Here is a 25,021-nt window from a genome sequence, read left to right as displayed (position 1 = left end):
CAGAGTGTCGATCATCTGTGAACAGAGAGACTGTTTTTGGTGATGCATATTCAAAAGGTTATAAGCTCCCCTAGATGATGTTATGGGGAACATGGAATTGTGATAACTAACATTTGCATAGTTATGTAGTGCATTAACGAGAGGAAGCAAAGTTTGTGGGGAGATGTAAAAATAAATGGTTCTGAAGGGGTTAAAATTCACGTTACTTTGGCTCCATCAACTCCATTGACATCATGCACATGGAACTCCACAGCTGTCAGAGGAAGCAGATGGATCTGTCATAGTGTGCTAAGGTCCTAGTAATTATTTCTTGTTATTGAAGAACAGTGCCTCTGCTGTTCATGTGCTACACCTTCCACCAGGAATCATCAGATAGACACAAAAACCGCAAAGGAAAAGGAAGATTACGGAGAGAGAACTAGCAGAAAAACCCTTATCTTGTGTTGGTAGAGATGGAAAATACCATCAATTTACTAAGAATATTTGCTGGGAAAACCTTATAAACAGTGGTGGAATGAATAAAGCCAGGATTGCTCATGGGGCCTGACTTAAACAAGCTCAGCTCTGTCTGATGGTTGGGGGGTTGAGGAGGTCACAGATAGGGAGAGGTGGTGCCTTTGAGGAGTTTGAAACCAGGGATGATTCAACATAGGTTCCCCTGATAAAGCAGCATGCTATGTGTCTAAATAATAGTAAATGTATTAGAGAAAAATATGCAGACTTCTTAGATTAGTGTTTTTCTTTTAATTAGCTGCAACATAGAGGGTTGAGCACTGTTACAGTTACCATAGCTACAACACTAACCGAATGACCTATGACATGAAATGCGCACAGGATTCGAGATTTGATGTAAAATGGGAAGGCGTTGTTAGAAAGTGTAATTACTATTTTAACAAGCAGCTTCAAAAGAATTTCGCATACTTATGACCTTAAAAGATATATATTCGTTTCTGTGCAATGTGCCAGCTAATATCCTCCCTACCAAGAAGAGTCAGGATGTCCACAAAAGAATGCAAAGTTTCCATAACCTGTAAAATTAAAGCCAAAAGCTCCAAAACACTCAGAAGGCTACACAGCATCTGTGGAGAAAGGAAAACAGAGTTGTATTTGCAGTTCACTCACCCTTTCATCAGAACAGCTTTCAAACCGAGCCTGGGAGAATGCACCACCCCTCTAGACCCACTATGGATCCATGGATCACACCCTGTAAAATGAAAACAATTCCAGTTACCAAGGTAACCAACTAAAACCTTATCAAAGGATGGTCTAAATAATGATGTCTATAAACCAGGCTTCTTAACAAACCTTGGTTTATTATCAAAGCAAAATGTTTTTAATAAAGAGGCAATTGACTACAATACACATCTAGAAATACAACTGACTTCTCCATTAGATAGCCCAGAAATACACACACTTCAGGGAAGGCAACAACAACTGATTTCTTTGCAGAGACTGGTCAAAGTTATTTCCTTTACTGAAAGCCGATAGGCCAAATAATAGAATGTAAAATGTTCTAGAGTCTGTTGATCTGATATTTTGGATAGTTGTAATCAAATCACTAATTGTCTCCAAAATCTTGCAGACATAGCCCAGTCAGGAAATGCAATCTTGAGGTGATTCTGCAAACGTTTCAAAAGAATGAGTTCACCAGAACCCAATGAGAGGGTTTTCATTTCTGACATAAGAGAGACCAGCTGGCCAGCTTGTTTGCAGCAAGCTTTCCTCCAACTCAGCTTGATCTTAGCATTCATCCCTCCAGATGAAACAAGAACCTCTCCAAACCAGGTCACTCTTCACAAATCAGCTCCAAGAGGGATCTACAGAAAAATAAGTATCATTCATTTGATTTACAGGAAGCTTTGTTAAACAAACATTCTGCAATGAGCGAAAGTGAAGACTGCAGATGCTGGAGATCAGAGACAAGATTAGAGTGGTGCTGGAAAAGCACAGCGGGTCAGGTGGCATCCAAGGAGCAGGAGAATTGATGTTTCGGGCAGGAGCCCTTCATCAGGAATTCGTCAAACAATCTGCAATGTCCACAATGAACTATCCATGACCTCTTTTATTGAAACCACTTGAGGATTTGCACACAATTTGAAATGAATCTATCTTCCACAACCCTTCAAAGTTTAAGTCCTTCAATATTAAAATAAAGCATCTCCATAACTGCAGGAAAAGTTAGAGATGTGATAAATTTTACAAGGGCAAGGAAAGGGGGAGGAAAGAAAGAGCAAAAGGGAATTGAATGGAAGACAGGAGAGACTAAATCACAAAAAAATGATTGTGCATTAAGGCAAAAAGATGTGAAAGTGAAAAGACAAAAGATATCTCTGGGCAAGGTATCAGTGTGGAAGGCAGAATCGTTGAGCACAAAATTAGCTCTTTTAGAATCCGCTCGTTCAAGTTCCGTTACTGATTTTTTCGTAAAGTTGAGCCAACATAGAGTGTAAATGGGTGTGAAAACGCAACTCTCCTAAGGAGGATTGTTGTATTATTTAAACAGGATTTGGTGGATGCTGGTTAGCACAGTTGACTAGAATGTGATGCAGAATGACACCAATGAGGCTGTTCAATCCCTGGACTGACTATGGTCAAGGAGATGGAGATCTGCCTCCTCAACCTGCTCCAAACCTGAGGTGGAGTAGTGCCCCTAAGTCACATAACCAGTTCTCTCTCTGTCTCTCTCTCTCTAACAAAGGGAGAAGCCTATAGTCCCTCACTGACCTTTGAATTACTATGACCACCAGCAGTGTCTGAATGCCTTTCAATACTGTGGACATCAACTCTGCAGCAACTCAGTGCACATCAGTTTTGCATCTGTCGTGTATCTGTGATGCAGTTAGAAACTGGCCTTCTGAATGTTATTGCCTCGCTGTGGTCCGCAACCCCCAGCTTCTGTTAGGCTGCTTTTCCAATCTCGCACCCCGTGTGCCCCTGAATTTGATACAGAAAGCATGGTAGTGCTGGTAAAGGGGGCACTAGCACAAATGCTCAACATCCCATTGACTACGGCCCCAACACACACTTCAGGTGGGCACTCTGAACAATTCCAGGCTGATGGAATGAGCTGAAATAAAGGAAGATGAAAAGATGAAAAGTGAGACAGGAAAACTTGGCAGAAAGGAAAAGAAATTAAGAAAAAGACAGACAGATGGGTGGATCTGTTGGTTAAAGATAGTTAAAGAGTTATTAAGGCTTCTTAAGGATTGCTTAAGGTTAACATTAGGCTTGATTGTGATGCCCTCAATGGTTAAATATCAGTGTCTCACTTTGGTCAAAGAAGAATGTTTAGAGAGACTGTCAGTGTCTAAAACTATAGTCCACTGTCATCAACTCACAGAGTAGAGACAATGTGCAGAGAGAAGTTTGAAATTATCTCAATCCTCTGGACACTTACTGTCATTTCACACAGTAACTGCTCATTAAACAGCAGCTGCCCAGTAATTGGTGAGTCTCAGGACTGGGCAGAGACAGAGAGATCAAGAGAGGCTGCACCTTCTTTGGAACTGATTACTTGCTGCCTACAACGCACAACCTGGCTGAGAGCTCTGACATGTGGTGATTTTACAGACTGTCAAATGTATGTTATTACTGAGCCAGCCTGAAATCTTCACATCACATCACAGTAACACATTCACCTCCGCAGAACTGATTGTGCCAATGAAAACAGTCCAATTCGTTACCTCCCACTTCCCTACCTGCCAGCTTTGTATTGGTCTTGACATGTAATTTGGGAGAAGGACTTGTTTGATTTGCCTTTTTTCAAACAGTGAAAGAGCATCGCAAGGCCCAGTGTACCATGTCTTGCATCACGTTTGTTGCAAGCACCTGCTGCAAGGACCCTCCACTGTCCTCACTCACCTGAACCTGAGATTTGCCTGGAAAAGATTAGATTAGATTAGATTACTTACAGTGTGGAAACAGGCCCTTCAGCCCAACAAGTCCACACCGCCCCGCCGAAGCGTAACCCACCCATACCCCTACATCTACATCTACATCTAGATCTACCCCTTACCTAACACTACGGGCAATTTAGCATGGCCAATTCACCTGACCTGCACATCTTTGGACTGTGGGAGGAAACCGGAGCACCTGGAGGAAACCCACGCAGACACAGGGAGAACGTGCAAACTCCACACAGAGAGTCACCTGAGGTGGGAATTGAATCCGGGTCTCTGGCGCTGTGAGGCAGCAATGCTAACCACTGAGCCACCGTGCCGCCCACAAAGAGCTAACGAGTTGCACTAAAGAAAACCAGCAAGTGCTGTAAACGCTCAGCACATCAGGCAGCCACTGTGGTGGGAATAACAGTGTTAATATTTCAGATCGATTAATTTACTTCAGAACTGTATTTGGTGAATGAGAGAAATAGTGACAAGAATAGAATAACAATTGTAAGTTGCATGACTCTTTCTCAAGCTGTTGATGATTAGAATCCAATCTTTCAACATAACCATTCCACTCACCTTACCTCCTATTTGAACAAAGCATATGTACATACAGAAACCTTTGAAGACCATCCAAGAAGTTGAGAAGGTTTTTGGAACAGCCGGCAGAATTCTTGACCATACTATAGGAGGCATAGAGTAGAACAGCAAGTAAGTTAATAGTAATCCATTATAATTCACTCATGAGGCTCCAACTGGAACACTGCACTCAAATCTGGGGCACCACCCTTTAGGAAGGGTCTCAATACCTTGGAGAGAGGGCAGATGAGATTGACTGAAAAGGCTGCAGCAAAGAGAGACTTCAGTTAATGCAGTAAGAGTAGAGAAGCTGGTTTCCTTCTCCTTGGAGCCATAAAGAGGAGATTACAGATGTGTTCAAAATATGAATGGATTTAGTAGAACATTTCAGGAGGAGCTGCATCCAGTCAGGGAAGGACCAGCAGAGTCATACTGCACGGAAACAGACCCTTCGGTCCATCCAGTTCATGCTGACCATAATCCCAAACTAAACTAGCCACACCTGCCTGTGCTTGGCCCATGTCCCTCCAAATGTTTCTTATTCCAAATATCTTTGAAATGTTGTAACTGTACTCTACTTCTGCTGCGAGTTCATTCCACACGCAAACCACACCCTCTTTAAAAACATTTGCCCCTTGTGACATTTTTAAGTCTTTCTCCTCTCACCTTAAAAAATGCCCCTTAGTTTTAAGAACTCCACCCTAGGGAAAATGAAACTTGCTATTCACCTTATCTATACCCCTTATTATTTTGTAACCTTCTAGAAGGTCACCCCTCAACTTCCTATGCTCCAGTGAAACAAGTCCCAGCCTATCTCCTCATAACTCCAACCCTTCCTTCCCAGCAACAGAATTCTGCCGGCAAATCTCTTCTGAATCCTCCCCAGTTTAATAATCTCCTTCCTGTAACAGGGAGATCAGAACTGGACAGTAACTAGAAGGCAGTGATTAAGAGTCATTGGCAGTGAGCTATGATGATCTGAAACGTGATATGTGATGGAGTGGTGGAAGCAGATTCAATGGTGACTTTCCGAAGCTCATTTTCTTTCTACACCTGGTCATAACACCAGCTCTTTCTGTTTTTATAGCATCCCACAGTATTTTATCTTCCTTGTAGATACACCTTAGATTTGACTGGGGAAGGCGCAGGTAGTGATGTTCCCTTACACTCGCAGTGGAGGCTTTTGACAGAGCAATTCATCTGAAGGACAGGTTCGTTATTAGTGCAGTACTCCCTCAGAGCTGGCAATGCCAGCCTGGAATATGTGCTGAAATCTCTGGGTTGAGGCCTGAGCCCACAATTTTGAGACTCAGAGGCAAGACTGCGGCCCACGGATTGGAAAACTGTCATGTGAGAAACAGCAAGTGCAAGATAGGGTCGCAGAACCTTAGCAGTGCAATTAAACCAATTACATCTCAATTTCTTTTCACATTCTGGTTGAGTTACTATGACATCTCAGTTGAGGATATAAAATCTCTCTAGTCTTTTTTTGAAAGTCAAAATTCCACTGAACTTATAACTAATTAACAATGATGAACAGAGTGAGCAGGAGCTGCTCAAACAAAGCCCTATTAAAACCCACAGCAACTTCTTTCTTATTAAATCCTTTAATATCAATTCAAGGTTAATAGGTTTCCCAGAAACGTCCTGAAGCCCTTTGCCTTAAGCTGCTGTCTAATCTGACTTCTGGTTGCATCCCAGCTCCTTTACCTGTGACCTTGTATTAATTAGTTTGGGCTTTAAATTGCACTTAGCATTTTTTTTTCAAATCTCCAACATAAAGATTGATCAGGCTTCTGAGTCAATTGCAATTAATTAATTGCTCTTCTTCCAAATTGTAGTTAACAGAATGTTTGTTATTTTGATTTGCTATTAGGACCAGCACTGAGATTATTGGAAAGGAATCATCTTAACTAGGAACTTTAATTGTTAGTAGATGGAGGTTACCGGTGTAATTAGGATGTCCATTACAGAAACAGGCCATTCAGCTCAATGCACCACACTGAGGTTTCTGCTTCACACAAGCCCTTTCTCACCCTACTGTAACAATACTATGGCTTCAAGAGGTGTATCTTGACCTGGTTTCTTTTATAAAGAAAGGTTGAGACAGGAGTGAGGAGTGGTCTGTTCAAAGCTAATGAAGTAAACAGCTTCTGAGGTCTTGCATTTCTTTTTAAAGTTGGAACAATAGAAGCAGCCTGAATGGGTGGGGTCAAGCTCCCACAGAACTAGGATTGTTAGTTTAAGCTTTCTGCAGTCTCTGGCGTCTTGAAGCTGGATGAGGAAGCTTTTATTCCTCTCTCTTTTACAGCTAAAAGCTGGGATTCTTTTCCTGCTGCTGGAATTGCATGTGAAACAATCTATTTTACTGAGTTTGCCTTTGCCAAGGATGTGTTTATGGGATGTTGCTGTATTGGAACAGTTAATTAGTAGTAGTTAATATATGTTATTTTGTTACATGTTTTGATAGAGTTACAGTTAAGCTAAATGTTTTATTTTTACTTTGTATTTAACTGTAGTCTAAAAATAAAGTCTGTTGTGCTTAAAGTCAAGTTTTTTGACCAAGTTGGAACACAACACCTTACACTTACCTTTAAAATAGGAAAACGTTAGGGTCTTAATATATTTTGAGGGGTTTTGGTCTGGTCCATGACACTACCTACAGATCCTTCTCTTCCCCTCTCACATTGAATATCTTGATTGCCCTTAAATGTTTTTCTGTTTGTTGCCTTAACTACGCCCTCTGGCACTGAGTTCTACGTTCCAAGCATTCCGAAGCCTCTCTTGAGTTCTTTATTGGATTAAATAGTCTCTGTTTTATAATTATGGTTCCTCTATTGGACCCTGCCACACACAAGATAATCAATATTCTTGATGTTTACACAACTGATCCCCTTCACATTCTTAAAAGTGTTGATTCAGTCATCCCTTGGCTTTCGGTTTCCTGCAAATAAAAATAACACCATTATTGTTAAATATTTTCTAATCAACCTTGTCAGAAATGGTATTACACACGCTCTGGAATAGGTGGGGTTTAAACATGGGCCAAAGTGAGGACTGCAGATGCTGGAGATTAGAGTCGAAAGTGTGGTGCTGGAAAAGCACAGCAGGTCAGGCAGCATCCGAGGAGCAAGAGAATCGACGTTTCGGGCATAGGCCCTTCATCACAATCACATTCCTGATGAAGGGCCTATGCCCAAAACGTCGACTCCCCAGCTTCTCAGGTGCTGCCTGACCTGCTGTGCTTTTCCAGCACCACATTTTTCAACTCTGACTCTCCAGCATCTGCAGTCCTCACTTTCTCCTAGTTACTAAAAAGTAATTGTCAGCTGTTAAGTGCTTTAAGAGGCCCTGGGGTAGGGTTGGGGGGGGGGGGGGGGGGGTGGTGGGGGGTAGGTCACAAAGGTGCAATATAAATGCACCTGTTTCCTTTTGTGGTTTTTGTTTGGGACAGGCTCATTTTCTGTCGAACATTTGCTGACCTAACATGGAATGGTTCCTTAGGCCTTGAGCACAAAGCACCTTGTGGGCAAGTGTATGGAGAGGGAGGCTGGATGTGACGGATTGATTATGGGAACAATGGCTCCCTAGTTTGGTTGAACTGTCCATGATGCACAGGCACCGCGTTCCCTCTGACCTGGCGCATCCTGGGATCTCCGGTGCAGTGGTGATAACAACCTGAGCTCTGCCATGTTTCTCGAACAGCTAAGAAAATGAAGAACAGCTTTCAGGGAGATTTGAGGGGCTGTAAGTTCATCATCAGCAGAAGCAGCTTCAACGTTCTCCCAGAGCTCATACTTGTTTTATCTCATCTTTAACATCTCGACACCATCTTTAACAAACAGGACAGGACTGATATTTGAGGAAACGTTCAGCAGAAGAAGGAATATTGTTACAATGTAAATATAGATAATTAAAGTGATCAGTAATGTGGAGGGAAGTGAGTGAGGATACTATAACAATGATAGGGCTCTCTCCCTCCCAATAATGAAACAAACACCCGGTTGCCTTTACAGTACAACTATGCACATTCCAGAAACATAAACAAGCGTTTACCTCACAGATTCTGACTACTCACCTCACTGCCATGCTAAATTGCACCCACTCACCCTTCTCACTAAGGTTTCCTGAATTGATTTGGGTCAGTAAACAATTTAAGGTAAACACCTTCAGAAAGAGCTAGGGGAGCTCATCAGGTCTGGCAACATCTGCAGAGAGGGAAAAGCAGTGTTAACATTTCAGCTCCTCTGACAGTTCCTCAGGCTCCAGAACGAGTTCCAGAAAGGGTGATGTTAATCCTGAGGACTAACACCGGAGGAGCTGTCACTCCCAATGCATCTTGATCAATCCCTGGGGGAAGGAGGCAACCCGAAACTTACACAGAACTGAAGGCCACTCTGCCCATTCTGGCTGTGATAGAAACAGCTATCCCAAGACCCCCTGTTCTGCATTTTCATTTTCAAATTTGGAATCCCAGGCTTTATGTTGCTTTTAGTTTTGCTAACTCCTTCCTGGAAAGGACGTGTGTGAGTACAGGATTCCAAGCAGCATGTAGTCACTGTAGGCACTGGAAGAGATTTGATGACTGAGAATCCTGCTGGGCTACACTTTGAAGAGCCAGCCACATTGGTTGGGAGCGGTGTCTTGCAGAGGCACAGAATAGGATTCTGTGATGAATCAGCTCATTATGCTGTAAGATCCAGCCAGTAGGTTAGCTGCCACTATCCTGTTTCCCAGGAAGAATCCGCAGGACCTGCTGGATCTCATATGGAAAAGGAACACCATCCTGTAGTCTAGCAAAATGGAGGCTCCTGCTGCATAAAGCAACAAAATACAACTTAGACATTACCATCAGCATTGTTAATATGGCTATGTAATTAGGTCTTACTCCCTCAAGGTGTAAAACTGTTCTTCCCCGGGAGTCTATGTGCTATCATCATATTGGGGCTGCTTAATAATGTATTCCTCTGCATTAACCATTTTAGACCTTTACTCCTATACAACATCTCCCTCCAGATTTTACCCATCATTAACATTTGTCACTACTGTATTCACAAATTCAGACAGTCCGGAGGTTCACTATTCTCCCAGAATATGCTGTCATAGATCCTCTACAATGTGGAAGCAGGCCATTCAATCCATCAAGTTCACACTGAGCCTCCAAAGAGTGTCCCACCCTGACACACCTCCTACATTATCCCTGTAATCCCCTAGCCTGCATATCTTTGGACTGTGGGAGCAAACTGGAGCAGCCAGAGGAAACCCACACAGACACAGAATGAACATGCAAACTCCACACAGAGTTACCCGAGGCTGGAATTGAACCCAGCTGGTATTGTGAAGCAGCAGTGCTCACCACTGAGCCAATGTGCCACCCTCATCTTTGGACTAGGAAGATTAATAGAGCCCTAGGTTGAAGATGTTGATTTAGATTCTGTCCTTGACAGTGCCAACTGCTGTAAGTCCCTTTAAAGTGGAAGAGCTTTACTTGCATGGATTTCCTTTGACCTTTATGACTGTCCTATTGAAACAAGTGTTTCCTTTTCAGCAGTATCTTAGATCTCTGGGCCAGGCAGTTTCTTCTTGGCTGTGTTGTGAAATTGGAGGCAAGAGTTGTCCCAACCCAGTGGTGGCTTCTATTGAGCTGTATGAACCACATCTTCAATCTGTGTCAGCAGATTTTTATTCTCAATCTGCCCATAGGTCTGTATTGAAGTGTGTGCATTCTTTATTTCCATGAGTTTCTCAGTCAGACTGTTTGAGGATTGCCTCTTCCTTGACCTAATCTCGGTCACCAGTACAGATGATGGGAAGATAAGGAAATGAAACACTCTAGTTGAACTTGCATCTTCCTAGGGCCTAATTTCAGCCTCAAACCTGTCTTGATGATATTTTCACTAAAGCTGTGCTGTAGTCTGACTGACTTCAATAGAAGATTCATCAATGAGCCCAAGTTAGGGTTTAATGCTCGAAATCTCATTATTTCATCACTGGTCTTTCAACCATCCAATGCAGACGTATGAACAAGGAGCAGAAGGTAACTGCGCCTCCTTCAGTTACATCATGGCTGATCTGATTGTAACCTCAGATTCCCACTTACCGCTGATCACACAACACCACACTTCAGTCTAATGGGTTTATTTGAAATCACAAGCTTTTGGAGCACCGCTTCTTCATCAGGTATCTTCACATCGTATACATCTTTGAGGTATTTCTACACCCCTGGCACACTATAGAGACTCTCTTGTTTAAAATTAATGAAATTTTCAATGCTAGAAGTACTTTCTTACTAATAGGTTATCTTCTGGATCACATTTCTTCCGAGAATACCTTTAACTATTCTGCTATATTAACCTTCTCCACCTCATGAACTTTTTTGTGAGAGTAGTTATTTGAATTCTTGCCATTCTATAACTGTATCCTCTTACAGCATTTTTTTCTGAAAATAATCTAGTCTTTTATAGATTAAATGTTTTTTTTAATAGCTGGGTACTACTTTTGCCTGTGAAGTTTCCTTGCTCCACGGTGCCTGTTAGTTCTCATGCCTGTGCCTTTAGGATTTGATACTATAGGGATTGAATCGATTCTGATCTCCTGTGATAATGTCGATTTGTCTCCTGAGGATTGATCTGTTTTGCTTCCAGACTTTTGCTTTGTTCACCATCTGAATTATTTCCTCAGGAGGCAAATCTTCCATTTATTGTAACAATTCTGACAAAGACTTGACTTTATCATCTTTATCTTATCAAAAAACAATTCTGCCTTAGATGAATTCCAATTGTAAAGTATCATAATCCAATTTTCGCTCTAGTCTGTATAGATCACTAAGTTATCTATGGATTCCTTTCTTTTGTGAAATCTTACTCTTTCAAGAATTTTATTTGTTCTGGGCTTAAAGTAAATTGCCAAAAGTCTGTACAAGATCATCAAAATTATTTGTTACCTCTTTTGCATATTTTTAACCTTGACATCATCAGAAATTACTTATTGGATACAAAGTATATTAACTTGTTCAGCTTCTAATTTAAAATCTGGTTTGGTAGTATTTCTGTATCTTAAGAAATATTTTCTGCAAAATGGTCAATTCTTTATTTTATTTAATTCTACTGAAATCTGAATTTTTCTGCCAATATTAATTCTGCTGTATAAGACCATAAGACATAGGAGTGGAAGTAAGGCCATTCGGCCCATCGAGTCCACTCCGCCATTCAATCATGGCTGATGGGCATTTCAACTCCACTTACCCGCATTCTCCCCGTAGCCCTTAATTCCTTGTGACATCAAGAACTTATCAATCTCTGCCTTGAAGACATTTAGCGTCCCGGCCTCCACTGCACTCTGCAGCAATGAATTCCACAGGCCCACCACTCTCTGGCTGAAGAAATGTCTCCGCATTACCCCCTCTAATTCTAAGGCTGTGTCCACGGGTCCTAGTCTCCGTGCCTAATGGAAACAATTTCCTAGCGTCCACCCTTTCTAAGCCATGTAATGGTCAGCTTGGTCAAATGTGGTAAAGGAAAACCAACCAGGTGTCTATCAATAAGAGGATCTTATCTTAAACAAGGTTTTATTTTTTTGCATGATAGAAGCGAGGTAGATGTTGCATTGATGTGGTAGGCATTTATGTCGAGATTATGAGGGAGATCATGACTTTAGATCTGACTCCTTTGATATCCAAAGCTGTTTCCCTGTCTGCATCCATATAACATCATCATATGGGTGGCACTTAATGCATTCCTCAGCATTAACCCTTTCAGGCACTTACAAGCCTGTACGTTAAATGGCAGGTTTCCTTTCTAAAAGGGAACATCAGCAACAATGCAGCAGCTTCATAGTCACTTTTACCAACGTTAATTCATTTCATGATGTTTTGGACCAAATTTGAACATGTTCAATGACAACATAAGGAACAGAAACAGGAGTAGGTCAGTTGGCCCCTCAAGCTTACTCTGCCTTTTGATAGGATCATTGCTGATCCAACATTCCTCAAGTCCACTTTCCTACATTTTTCCTGATTCCCCTACTGATTAAGAATCTTTCTATCTCAGCCTTAAATATAAACAACCTCCCTGCCCCCACAAACGGGGTGTAGGACCATTCGGCGCCGCCACTTTGGTGCAAGTGATTCGGCGCGGCCGGTTTGGCGCGACCCATTTCGGTGCAGACTCGTTTTGGCACGAGCAATTTGGCGCAGCTCTTATTTATTCCTTTTCAGGCTTACTTACAAGCATTAATGAAAGCAATAAAAAGAAAAATAATGTTTATCCTCTTCAGTAAAAATGTTAAAAAGAAAATAAAAACGAAAGAAATAAGACAAATATAAAATTGTTGATGGCATTTTAATGGGTTTTATTTGAATAATTTGTATATTAATATGTTTTATTTTAATATATTTTAATAATAGTAGTTTAATAACTACTACTGAATAACTACAAAACAGTTTTGCACCAAAATGGGTCTGCGCTGAAATGGGTTGCGCCAAACCGGCCGCGCCGAATCACCCGTGCTAAAGTGGCTGCACCAAATGGTCCCACTCGGGGTGCAAACACTTCCAAAGACTCACAACCCTCTGAGGGAAGAAATTCCTTCTCATCTCAGCCTTACATTGCCACCCCTTTATTCTGAGGCTATGCCCTCTGGTCCTGGAATCTCCCAGAGATAAGATTACTCTGTCAAGCCCTTTAAGAATCCTGTACGTTTCAACCAGATCACCTTTCATTCTTCTAAACTCTGGTGAATAGAGTCCCAGTATTAGTCCAGGTTTCTGGAATGCCACCACACTGCCGCATACAATTAGAGCATTGCAAAGGATTAATATAACCAACATATTTTATATGTTCAATTTTGTAATCAAAATTCAATTAGAGATTTGAGTTAGTGTGTTTCAAGAGGAGTCATGTGACATCATAGATCCCAGAAATGGAAACCTTCCCAGCTTGTCAATGTCACCTGCCCTTGATGTTATTGTACAGTCTCAGTACAAACACTCAGCAACCCCCCTTTCCCCAGCGCTGGAATACCTTTGACCACAGGGCATCGTACTTTGCACAGGGGACACTGAGAATCTCATCAGGGTTGTTTTTAATAAGTTAAGTAATGAAGAGAAAGATTCCTAGTCGGCTGCACAATGATTTCCATAGCAATGAAGCTGACGTCACTGGACAGGCAGGTTTTGGACAGTCTCTCCTGGAGAAGGACCATTGCAGTCTCAAGGGGAAACACCGCCTCTGAAATCGACTGTTAGTGGTGAAACTCATGCCTGCTGGGTATTTTTCATGCCAAACACAGACACACACACACGGACACGCATACACACACACCACACAGATATAGACAGACAGACACACACACATGCAGAGACACATACACAGATAAACACACACGCACAGACACAGACAGACACACACACATATACATATTTTTTACCCTTGCCTACAGTTGTCATAGTGTAAACCCTGACCCCTTGCAAGAACAATCTGAAATTCAATTGCAAGGGCAAAACTAGGCTATTTTGAGCTTTGTCATTCAGAAACTTGGTAATATTGTAGCACATTTTCTTGAAAGACAAGAGACACTATCAATTGCTGTTTAAAGTTCAGATTCAGATTCAATGGCACAGTGTACTGCTCAAACCTTCATAGTTCAGTCTGATGCCACAATGAGCCGAAGTTGGGAACAGGATTAATCACTCTTACCTTGGTGTTATTTGACCTAATTCAGAATATCACAGAAAGCATAAGGTCGAAGCCCACCTTCCACATCTTCATCTTTAAAGAGGATGATTCAATTGTTAGTATTTCCAAATCAAATAAATAAAACTAAGTAAATAAAATCTAAAATCAAACAAAATGGACATAACATTGGTGAGTCGGAATAAACCACTGGCTCATCAAGCCAACCCAATGCATCCACTGTTTGGGAACGATCCCAAGTAAACGTTACCCCACCCAGAAATCCCCACCCACACCCAAAACAACATCTGAGGCCAAATAAGCAGGGAAAGAAATACTCCCAAATTCCTCCCTGGTGCCAGGAAACAATCCTAATCAGTCCAGATCATAGAAACCAAGAGCTCTCTCTCTCTCTCCCTGAAGATATTTCCCTTTGTACAATGCAGTCTCCAGCCCTGTCAAGAACGGGCCCAGATTCCCCTTGAAAGTAGAGACAGCATCTACCTCACTAGTCAGTAACACTTTCCACATTGTAACCAGCCTGTGGCAAAGCTGTTTCTCCTGAATTTCCTGTTGGATTTAGCAGCAACAAACTTAATGCTGTAAGATCTGTTTTCTCCATTTAGTGGATATTTCTCTTCTATGTCTACCCTTCCATAAACCTGAAGGCCTCGATTCTGTTACCCCTCGCCTTCCCCTGGGTAGACGTTTTTCCTGATAGATATAATCTTTCATTTCTGAGATCAACCAGCAAAACTTGACAACCTTGCAGCTTTACAGAGGCTTGATGTCTGTACATCCTTTAGATTGCGGATGTCACCAGTCAGTACCTCTTGGGTCAAAAAGACAAAGAATGGGAGAAGATGCAACCTGAGAGAGCTTTATCTGTCCCTGCAAAACATGTGGCTCCAAGGTGTAGTCTGAACGATTGAGTGTAGAAAGAACCAATCGCCAGGAGTTCAGACTCACAGCAGCAGGAGATCTTTCCAACTCAACAGAAAGGCACAATGTTAGATTGAAAACATCTTCTTGTAAAAGCTCTGAATTGTCTCCCATTAACCAGCCACCTTCTAAATTTCATATACTGTTCCATTTAAATGATGCTTGCTGCATAAATAACAAAAAACTCACTTGAATTGAACAAAATGATTAGAAATAGTCCACCACACAGTCAGCACCCAGAGAATGGGAGGAGAAGGGACTCCCATGTGTCTCTCTAACAGGTTCTGAGGACATATTGATGTAAATCTGAGGCAGCGTTCCAACACATTCCATTGGGCTTTGAGATTAAAATTAAACAATTAAATATGTAGGAGCCTGGTTAATTAATGACAAATTCAATGCTAATGACATGTCCATCAGCATTAACTGAATTGATACCCTTAATCAAGTTCAATCAGTGAAACATATCTGATTTTTAATTCAGCACTGCAATTGCCAGCAATAAAATTCTGGATGAAGATGAATTTCTGTTTTACAGTGGCGACTAATGGAAGCAAGGAAATATTTCCAAGTTATATTATCACTTAGATGATGCCAAAGTTCTGCTTATAGACACCATCATCCCACAGAAATTCCTTACCTGACTGAGGTTCTTGACTCTATTGTATTGATTTCCATGTGATCCTTTTCCTTTTCCTCTGAATGTTTGTGAAAGAAAGTGTGAGGGATGTTACTGCTGAGAAGTAGATTTTCTAAGCTCAGACATACACCTTCATGTCAGTTTTACCAAGGTATAGCTCCTTGTTTACTGTCAAACACATTCCAATTTGTGGAGCGGCATGGTGATTCAGTGGTTAGCACGGCCTCACAGTGCCAGGGACCTGGGTTCGATTCCAGCCTCAGGCAATACTCTGTGTGGAATTTGCACGTTCTCCCTATGTCTTCTTGGGTTTCCTCCGGGTGCTCCAGTTTTCTTCCACAATCCAAAGATGTGCAGGTTAGGTGAATTGGCCCTGCTAAATTGCCCACAGTGTTCAGGGATGTATGGGTTAGATGCATTAGTCAGGGGAAATGTAGAGTAATAGGGTGGGTTGGTTTGGACTTGTTGGGCCAAATGGCCTGTTTCCACACTGTAGGGATTCTATGAGTTTAAGATGTTCTTTAAAACCTACCACCAGGATCCAGTTTCTGCTCTAATATGCTTGTCACCTTTTTGTTGATAATGCTCTGGTTAAGATGGAAATGAACCTGCAATTACATAATAACCTTACACACAATTGTTTTCAATATAGTTATGGTTTTAAAAAATTTGTTTACAGTCTTTGGACCTCACTGGCAAAGCCAGAAATGACTGACCATTCCTGGTCGCCCTGAAGAAGGTGATGGTGATCTTCCTTCATGAACCGCTGCAGTCTTTTGGCTGTAGAGACACCGATAGTGTTCTTAGGAAGCAACATTGGCACATTTTTAAACCATATGGTGTGTGGCCCAGAGAGAATGTACAGGAGGTGGCATTCCCAGGCATTTGCTGTTCTACATGCTAAAGGCGGAAGATTTGGATGGGGTTGTCAAAGGTTGTCCTGCTGACATATTATACACTATCAGCCTTACTCTGTTTCATCAGGTAAGGTCATGAGTGGGGATGGTCGACAAAGGTTGCACAATGTTCCATTTGCAGCTCCTTGGATATTGAAGCAGCCCATGTTCAAATGCAGCAAAGACAATATGTGGGGTGATAAATGGCAAGTAATATTCATACCAAGTAATGACAAGCTCTACCAAGAAAATGTCTAACCATTGACTTTTTGATGTTTAATGGCATTGCCATCACTGAAACCTCAAATATCAACATCCTTGGGCTACTAGTATTGTCCAGAAACTGAAATGGACTATTCATTTAATAACTGCGGCTACAATGGCAGGCAATAAGCTAGGAATTCTCTCGCAAATACCCTGTAAAGCATCTTGTAGATGGTACACATTGCTACCACTGTACATTGGTGATAAAAGGAGTAAGTGTTGAAGATGTTGGATGGTATGCTGATCAAGGTGGAGCTTTCTGACTGTGTTTCCAGATTCAGTAACCCAAGAACATGGTCGCTCTTTCATCACACTCCTGACTTGTGCTTTGTAGACAGTGGACACACTTAGGGGATCCAGGAGGTCAGTTATTTGCCGGAGAATTCCTAGCTTATTGCATGCTGTTGCAGCCACAGTATTTATAGTTGATTTTAGTGTCTGGACAATATTGGTAGCCCCAGGATGTCGATATTCAAGGTTTCAGTAATGGCAATGCCATTGAACATCAAAAGGCAATAGTTAGACTTTTTCTTGGTAGAGCTTGTCATTACCTGGCGTGAGTTACTTGCCATTTATCATCCCACACTTGGATGTCATCTTTGCTGCATTTGAACATTGATTGCTTCAATATCCAAGGAGCTGCAAATGGTACTGAGCATTGTGCAACCTTCAGCGAACACCCCCCCCCCCCCACCCCCCAACCCCCCTCCTGACCTTACCTGATGAAACAGAGTAGGGCTGAGAGGGCAGCAGTCAGATTGGCAGTGTGGTATCAGAGTAGAACATGGTGTACAAGTCATTGAGTAAGACAGTGTTCACAACTATCTGACTCAGCAAACTATGACAGACACACACCTCACATACTTTGCTGCATGAAATGTAAGTTGTTGTCCTAACCCCAGCACCAGGACAGCATTCTGCACAAAACTCTGTGAGAACTCTGTGTTTGAGATGAACACCAGTGAAAAATAGCTACTTGACAATTTGACCATTTAATGTCCTGAGGTTGCTAACTGAAAGGTCAGCCATGGCCACTGGGAACATTTGCAGCTGTGACTCTGGCCATCTCTGCCCAGGTGATACACTTTTACTGAAATGTTCCCAATTACTGAATTTTATTTGTGTGTGTTTAAGCTATTTGATGGCTATTGTTATCACCTTGGAATTCTGACGTTTGGAAGGAACAGCAGTTTAAACAGCAGAATGCTGTGTTTAAACATTAAAGAATCCCCTAAAGAGAGAAAACATACTGCAGCACTTCCACAGTGTTATCACTGGTATTAATTTTAGCTGATGTCCCAGGATCTGAAAGGAAAAACAACATTGTATTAACACATTGACTTGAGCGCTTATTTGGGGCATGAAGAAAGCTGAAGGAACATTTAATGGCTTCTTTGCAATTGTCATAAAATATAGTATATTAAAAACACTGAGATCAGCATACAAGATATACATATGTGAACATAAGTGTAGTGAGCTCAATTTTCCTTTTGACTTTTCTCAGACACAGTTAATATTGAGAGTGAGGGAAGGAGGCTGGGCTGTCTCTCCATGGTAACATTGTAAAGCACAGAAAGAAGGACTTGCTTTGTTTAGTGACTTTCACCTTTCACAATTTCAGGACTCCCCAGAGCAGGTACCAGTCAATAAAATATTCTTTGAAGTGTACTTTAGTAAAGTCAAGATGAACACATCACATGTTTCTTTCAAAAACACGCCGGTTCAATTCTTAGAGTCATAGAGTCATGGAGTCATTCAGCGTGGAAATTGACCCTTCAGTCCAACTGCACCAACAATCTGACCTGGTCCCATTTGCCAGCATTTGGCCCATATCCCTCTAACCCTTCCTATTCATGTACCCATCCTGATGCCTTTCAAATGTTACAATCGTACCAGTCTCCACCACTTTCTCTGGCAGTTCATTCAATGCATATACTACCACCTGTGTGTGAAAAAGTTACCCCTTAGGTCTCTTTTATACCTTTCCCCTCTCACCTTAAACCTATGCCCTCTGGTTTTGGACTCCCCCAGGGAAAAGACCGTGTCTATTTACACTCTCCATGCTCCTCATGATTTTATAGACCTCTATATGGTCACCCCTCAGCCTCCGACCCTCTGGGGTGAAAGGCCCAATGGACTGTTGAAGTAATGGATGTTGATTATGTCTAAGACAGACTGAAAAAATACTTGTGTACAAAGGGAGCTAAGGACCTGGGAAAATCACTGGAAGATGGCGCTGAGGTAGGAAATTATCTTGTTGAATGGAGGAGCAGATTCAAAGGGGCTGAATGGCCTGCTTGCTTATCTATAAACCTTTATTAAGTTTCTCATCTTCATCTCAATCATGATGACAATCCATCATTCAGTAAAGCCAAGCTTCTGCGCTAAGTCCCCCGACCCTTAACAGTCAAGTGTCACCACCGGTTTCCCAATTTAGTAAGTGACAAATTAATTCAGGCATTTCAAAATCAGAAAGAGAGGTTGTTCAGTAACAAAGACAATACATCTTTTTCTATATGGAATTACTTTCAGGACAACATAAGTTCATATGCATCCTTTCTACCAGCTATAGACATGTCTGAGTATATCTGAAGTCATGAGTATACAGATAGCTGAATCTTGCTTCATAAGATTAATACTCCTCACTAATTGATTCACTTCTTTAATGACTGACTCTTCTCATGAGTAAAACATTACCCTCTGCATTGTGAAGCAGTTCTTACTTAAATCAGCTCCTGGTTGAAAACACAAAGCGGCCTTTTAACATCAGAAAATAATCCAATAATTTGCTTAATATTGGACAATACTTAGTCTTTAACAGAAAGTTCCTGTGAAGGCCCATTTTAAAATCCATTCATGGTACAGACGCAGATAACTTTGACATGTTTTGACGTGCTTGAGCGGCAACTCAAGCTTGTCAAAACATGCCACAGTTCTCAGTTTCTGGAGGTTTTGTTTTGCTTTGAAGTTCATTGATTCTGAAATATTGAGTTGAAGCTGTTCTCAGAAACGAAGAACTTTTAAGACATTTGCGTGACCCATGCTGCAACTGGGTTTATAGGATTAGGCAAGATTCATTTCATTAAAAACAAAACCAGACATATACAAGGAAGAATCAACCGAGGTGGTTAGCACAAGATCCGACAACCAATTGATTCTTGAAAGGAAAAGTTGTGAAATGATAAAAAAAAATGCACGCAAGGTAGAAGAGACTGAAGGCTTTAATTCGGAAAGCAAGGCCAAATCATAAGCATGAGGAAAGGAGAGTTATATTATGAACACCGGCTGCTAGGAAGAGGCTTGTATTTCTTTCAACATAGATGGTAAAGGAGTGAACTACTTGAGGTTCTAACAGTCTTGATAGAAATTATTTCCATTTGTGGTTGGAGTCCAGAAGGAAAGACGTTAACGTTAAGAGCTCTGCTGTTCAGGTTTTAATCAGACAAAGTGCATTTGAAATATGCTACTCTCCCTCCATCAAACTGTAGATGCTGGAGGTTAAATTTAAAATTTTACAACTATGATTGATAGAATTTTGTTAACCAAGGGTATTAAGAAATCCAGAACCAGGGTGGGAAGATGGAGGAAGGAGACTATTAGCTATGCTGTAATTGAATTGTGATTTATTTTAAGCATTCACTTAGGGCCAGCGTTTATTGCCTGACCCTAGTTGCTCTCCAGAAGGTGGTGGTGAGCTGTCATCTTGAACTGTGGTAGACAAGCTGGAGGCTGGAAGAGCACAGCAAGCCAAGCAGCATCAGGAAGTACAGAAGTCAATATTTCAGATGTAACCCTTTTTCAGGACTCACAGAGAACATCTTCAAAGTGGGCATCCTTTGAAGAGACTTTGCAGTGGTACAAACTTAGAGACCAAAAAAACTGCAGATGCTGGGATCCAAGGTAGACAAGCAGGAGGCTGGAAGAGCACAGCAAGCCAGGCAGCATCAGGAGGTAGAGATGTTAACATCTCAGGTGTAACCCTTCTTTTTGAACCACAACAGTCCATCTGCTGTGGTTTGACCCACAATATCCTTAAGGATCCAGGATTTTGACCCAGTAACAGTGAAGGAATGGCAATATATTTCCAAGTCAAGATAGAGTGTGGCTTGGAGGGGAACTTGCAGGTGGTGGCGTTCCCATAGTTGTGCATTTGGTAGGCGCTGTCTAAGGATGCTTGGTGAATTTCTTCAGTACATCTTGTAGGTAGCACACCCTTGCTACTGAGCGGTGATGCTGCAGGGAGTTGATGTTTGTGTATGTGGTGTCAATCAAGCAGGCTGCTTTGTCCTGAATGGTGTCAAGCTTCTTCGGTGTTGTGAGAGCTGCACACATCCAGGAAAGTGACGGGTCTTCCATCACACTCCTGACACATGCCTTGTAGCTCCCAGACACATTTTCAGTTACTCACCCCAGTCTTCCTAGCTTCTGACCTGCTTTTTGATGCCACTGTATTTATATGGAGAGTCCAATTGTGTTTCTGGTCAATAGTAACCCCCAGGATGTTGATAAGGGGAATTTAGTGATGCTAACACCATTGAATGTGTAACAGGCTTGAAGGGCTGCTTCTTCTGTATGGGATTGCTGTTTAGTAAACTGTAATTTACTGTTTATCAGATTTCTGAGGCACTGGAATTGGCTCTGGGACAGAAAGGACATGTACAAGATGGACAAGTTGCATCTTGGTAGGACCGAAACTAACATCCTCTCAGGGAGAGTGAGAATTTGTAGAATGCCTTTGCTACAATTTCTTGGAATAATACATTGTGGAACCAACTGGGGATAAAGCTATCTTAGATCTAGTTTCGGGAGATCTAAAAAGTCATATTTAATTCATAATCTCATAATAGAAGATCCTTGGAGAAAGAGTGAACACAATGCAATTGAATTTCCTATTATGTTTGAAGTAAATACTCAAGTGACAAACACAATCCTTAGATTGAAACAAAGCCATTACTCTACACAGATATAAGCAAAGAACTGATTAGGTAAATGTTTGGGTCAATAGAATCAATTCAAAATGTTCACCCAAAATACATTTTATTAAAAATAAATAGAGTAGTAAATATTCATCCAGAGAACTGCCAGGGAATTCCTAGAGGCATGGCACTCATCCACAGATTCAATCAATAAGCACATCAACCTGGACCCAATATACCGACCACTGCAACGGACAGCTGGAATGGACAACCGGAAGCGGCAGATTCAAACCACTACAAATGCCGGAGGAAAGATCACAGGAGGCTCCCAAGCACTGAGGATGTCACCTAAACAGGGGACGAAACGTCTGCAACACAAATTCCCAGCTCGGCGAACAGAACCACAACAACGAGCACCCGAGTTACAAATCTTCTCACAAACTTTCAAAGCTGGTGTAAGCTGTAAAGAGGGATAGACTAGATTAAACTAATGGGTAAAAAGGTGACAGATGGTATAATGTGGAGAAGTTTGAATTTATTCACTTTGGTCATAACAACAAAGGAGGAATATTGTTTAAATGACAAGAGCTTGTCAGTTTTGATATTCAGAGGTGCTTGGGTGAACTCATTCTAGGAACACAATGTTAATATGCAAGAGCAATTGGAATGGCACATGGGATATAGGCCTTTATTACACAGGTATTGGAGCACAAGAACAAGGTATAATTGCTACAATTTAAGGAAGAATATTTTTACACTGCAGGCAATAAAGACTCTGGGATGAGGAGATTGTCCTATGATGAGAGCCAGAGAAATTGGGTGTATAACTCCACATCATAGAAATGTCCCAGGTAGAGACCCAGATTCCTTTGAAATGAGCTGAACGTTTCTGCCTCAACCATTAAATTGAGCAGCAAATTTCAGACATTACTGTCCGGGCGAATTTGTTTTCTTAAATGGCCTTTCTAATCACTTTAAATCTGTGGCTGCCAGTAAATATCGTCTCTGCCAGGAGAAACAGGTCTTCTCTGTTCACTGCCCTTACTTTTCTACATCTTGAGTCAGGAAAATAACTCTGGCCTATTCAATCTCCCTCTAGTTGTTATTTTCAAGCCCTGGTAGTGTTCTTGCAAATCTTCTCTGTATCCGATTAGACCAATCATGCATTCTCTAGGGTTTAGGGTGACATCATCGAAAAGTACAAGATCCTGAAGGGGCTTGACTGCATAGACACTTTGGGGATGTTTTCCCATCTGAGAAATGTAGAATATGGCACCCAATCACAGAATAACCACTGAGTGTTTAGGTCTGAGATGAAGAGCATCTTGTTTACTTAAAAGGGTGGTGAATCTTTGGAACACTACCCCAGACATTTGAATATGCTCAACAATGGAGCATCAGCAAGGCAGGGGCAGAAGATCAGCCATGATAATATTAAATATTATAGTAAGCTTGGGGGCCAAATGGTCTACTCCTGCTCCTATTTATTACATAAGACCTGCGCACAAATAAAATGAAGTCAGAAATCACACAATACCAGGTTACAGACCAACAGGTTTAATTGAAATCATGAGCTTTTGGAGCATAGTCCCTTCGTCAGGTGAAGTGAGGGGGAAAGTACATTGAACACAGAATTTATGGACAGAGTGATCAAAAGATCACACAAAAGGCATGAGTGAAATGTCAAATAATATGTTTTAGCACGATAGCGAGTGTGATGGACGGTGTGAGTAAAGTGTCAATAACTGAATAACAAGTGAAGGGCTGACGTATAATCTGATTAAATGAGGCAGAGGTGTAACTACAAAAAATTAAAAATAAAGTGCTGCTGGAGAGAAACCAAATGACTAATAATATGGAAGAAAACTAGAAGCTGTTGGAAAAGCCATACGGACAAGCCCTGCACAAACACAGGATCTGCTCAGATGAGGAGGAAGGTAACGGACACCTAAAGATTTTGAAGGATACCCTATAAGAATGGGATACAATGCTCATCTCATCAATAACCGGTTCAGACTTGCTACTGCGAAAAACTGCAACAACCTCCTCAGAAAATGGACACAGGATACAACTGATAGAGTACCCTTCATTGTCCAGTACGTCTCTAAGCGGAGAGACTACGCCATGTTCTTCACAGCCTTCAACATTGTTGATGAGCATCTTGCCAAGGTCATCCCTATGCCTCCACTTTTCACCTTCCAACAACGGTCAAATCTTAAACAAACCATCGTTCGCAGCAAACTACCCAGCCTTCAGGACAATGACCACAGCATCACACAACCGTCATGGCAACCTCTGCAAGATTTCATTGTGGATACTATCATCACACATGGGAATACCACTCATCACAAACACAGCAGATACCAATGTGACTTGGCCAATGTTGTCTTACCTCATATGCTGCATGCAAGGATGCCTTGATGCATGGTATATTGTTAAGACCATGCAAACACTACAATATCAGATGAACAGACACTGCGCAACAGACGCCAGACAAGAATGTTCCCTCCCAGTCGGGGAATACTTCAGCGGTCAAGGCCATTCAGCTTGCGATCTTCAGGTAAGCATCCTCCAAGGCGGCCTTCAAGATACACAACAGGGTTGCCAAACAGAAACTGATAGCCAAGTTCCGTACCCACTAAGATGGCCTCAACTATGACCCTGGGATTATGTCACATTACACACGACTCTACCACATGGTTCTGCGTTTGTAAAATCTTCCTTACTTTCTGTTTTGACACCATCACTTTGATAAATTGTTATAATCTCTCTTATTTAATTAGCTTGTACAGTTTTGGATTATTTATTATTTCGGTTAGACCCTCAGCATGCGACTCTTTTACCTATCATGTTATTCCAGTCAAATAAAAACCAAACAAACAGGGGATGCTGTAAGTCAGGAGCAAGGGGAGGACTGGGGAGGGCTCAGTGGTCTGGCAGCATCAGAGAAGAAAATCAGAGTTAGTGTTTCAGGTCTGGTGACCTTTCATCTGGTTTTTCTTCAGATGCTGCTGGATCTGCCGGGCCTTTCCAGCAGCTTCTGTTTTCATGCCAGGTTATTCTAGTCATTTGGTTTGTCTCCAGCACCACCTTACTTTTAATTTTTAGTATATCCCTCTGCCTCATTTAGTCTGATGATAGGTCATCCCTTTGCCTGTTATTCAGTTGTTGACACTTTACTCTCATCGTCTATTTTTTCGAGCTGTGTGGACCTTGGAGACCCATG

Source organism: Chiloscyllium punctatum, chromosome 40 (genome assembly GCF_047496795.1).
Source record: "Chiloscyllium punctatum isolate Juve2018m chromosome 40, sChiPun1.3, whole genome shotgun sequence".
In the NCBI taxonomy this organism is placed as follows: domain Eukaryota; kingdom Metazoa; phylum Chordata; class Chondrichthyes; order Orectolobiformes; family Hemiscylliidae; genus Chiloscyllium; species Chiloscyllium punctatum.
This window is presented reverse-complemented; position numbering follows the sequence as displayed.